We start from the raw sequence: 2843 nt of genomic DNA on the forward strand, positions 1-2843 counted from the left end.
TTTTTTTTTGTTAATTGTAGCATTCACAGAAGGTCTTGGGCTGGTGAGATGGCTCAGTGGTCTAAAGCACCTACCTAGAACAAGCTTAGCAAAGCACGGGACCGCGGTTCAATCCCCCAGCACCACATGCCAGCCAGTCCCGCCCCCAGGCAGTCTGAGCTGGCCACACACACACACACACACACACACACACACACACAAATAAAATAAGTAAATTTCAAAAAAATAAGTTCTACAGTTACACATATTCTTTTTTGTAATTGACAATTGTATTACTCTCAAAAACAGGACAGACAGCAGATAGTTCAGTGGACTAAAGCACCTGCTTAGACAGACACAGGGACCTGGAATCAATCCCCACTGTGCCTGCTGGCCCAACCCCTGGAAGGCACTGAGACTGCAACTGAGACTGGGCTGGGTGGCACATGCCTGTAATCCTAGCACTTGGGAAGCTGAACACAATAGGATCACTATGAGTGTGATCTATGTAGTGAGACCCTATAGATCCTGTTCTAAATACATAAGAAAACAGTGAAGAAGAAAATTTTTTGAAATAATTAATTGGTAAAGATGTTTTTAACTTTTATTCTTATTTGTTCACAGTACATAATGATTGCAATCATCATGGGACATGAGGAGCAGAGACATCATCATAACCCATCTTAATTCTATGTAGCCTTCCTCCTCTCCTTCCCTCCTCCTTCTAAGTAATCCATGTTGTACAAAATGGTGAGAGGTGATGGGAAAAATTAAAAGAGGAAAGAAACGCACACTGCCTTTCCAGGAATTTATTATTTGATAAAAGAGATGAATTTTGTATATAAGCATACAAAAAAACTTAAACCCAATATACGATTGATTTAATTTCTATCTAATAGTACATTTTCATATATGTATTATAAGCCACCTAATCCTGGAGTAACTTTTCAGCAGATGTCCTTTCTAATAAGGAGGCTTTGTAGAAGATATAACCAATACTTTTTCTTCAAAAGTGAGTGCACTGTTTATTAGTCTCTTCTGGAAAGACATCCAGAGACAAGGGCAAAATGTGAATGAATATTCTGAACATCAAGAAATAATTGAGCCTTTATATAAAGTATAATGGAGGAAAAAAATAGGTTTGAAAAATGAAACAATCATTTGAAAGCAGACAAAAAAGGAGGCAAGTTTGTATTGTTGTGGATCTATTTTGATGAGTAAGAATGAATTCCTCAGAAAGTATGCAGAAGCCAATTCTTGGACAAAGGTTGATAGGAATAGAGAAAAGGATTTACCATGTATATGAAGAGAGAGAAACTGGTACTGGGGCTTTCATGGGGTACTAGGAGGAGGCATTCTCAGAAAAGCATTCAGAGTTCACTTACAGGTGGTGAAGGGAAACCAATATTTTCAAAAAATCTTGTGGGAGAAAAAATCAAATATAACATTGAATTCACTCAACTTAAAGTTATTTTCACATGTGTATCTTATTGTACTGCAAAGTTTTGGGATGTATGAAAAGAATTGTCTTCAATCATTCAATAAATATTTGGTTAGAAAATTCATAAATGAAAAAGAGAACATATAACAGAAGTTCTTTTAGAAGTTTAACTGTAACATTAATTTTAAATAACAAATAGCTAAGGACTCTCAAGATCCAAGACATGATTACTTCAAGTTTTTTTTCCAGTGTTAATATCTTAGCTCAATAAGTCTTATGTACACATTTTATCAACACTGAGATCACCACAATTCACCACTAAATTTTCTGAGTCAGTCGGCCTAGGTCCCTCAGACATTTTTTATTACTAACAAATTATTAGATAATGTCAATAATGCAAGCCAGGGACATGCTTTTTAAACCACTAATTAGGATTACTTGTTCCCTAACTTTTCATTAGGTAATTTTTTCAACTGTATTTACATCAAATATTCAGGTGAGTGCATATTTTTTATTTATCTAGAGGAAGCTCTAGCAAATCTAAGTTTGAATTTGGGCTCCATATCTTACATATTCTTGGCTTCCAACAGGTCACTGACCTCTAAGTGGATGACACACAGGAACATTCATTTCCTGATTTTACTGTGGAGCAGCATGAGTTTGAGGTCACAGTTATCCATTTGTTTCACACTTCCTATGTAGTCCTGCATGTGACCTTGGAAAAATTTCATTCTCATGAATCTCAGATTTTACACATGTAAAAATATTTAAGTTTGTGTATTAAGAATTATGCAGTAATACACAAAGATCTTGAAACACTGCTTTGCTTGTATTCTTCAAATATTTAATGAAAAAGAAGGCAAGCAGTATTCCCAAAGTAATTCCTGGATGTAAGCATTACCTTCATTCTAAAACCAGAAAATAATGATGAAAAATGTGAACTACAGGCCAATATGCTTAATGAACACAAATGTAAAAATCTTCTGTAAGATACTGGCAAGCAGAATGCAGCAAATCATCAACATAATAATGCACTGGGACCACGTTGGATTCATTTCAGAGATGCAGGATTGCTCAACACATGCAGATCAATAAAGTGTACATGACATAAACAGAAGTAAGGACAAAAGCCACACTATCATCTCCACAGACTTAGATGAAGCATCCGACAAATTCTAACATCCATTGTTAATAAAAGCTATCTATGACAAACCTCTGGCCAACATCATATCAAATGGAGAGAAGCTAAAATATTTCTCCCTAAAATCAGGAACAAAACAAGGATATCTGCCATCCTTACTTTTTAAAAATATAGGTATAAAAACATTAGTTAGAGTGATAAGGCAGGAGAAAGAAATAAAAGGAGTGCAAATAGGTGAAGGTGCTAAATTATCATTATTTTCTGATGATGTGATCCTATCAA

Source organism: Octodon degus, unplaced genomic scaffold (assembly GCF_000260255.1).
Source record: "Octodon degus isolate 3935 unplaced genomic scaffold, OctDeg1.0 scaffold00247, whole genome shotgun sequence".
Lineage (NCBI taxonomy): Eukaryota > Metazoa > Chordata > Mammalia > Rodentia > Octodontidae > Octodon > Octodon degus.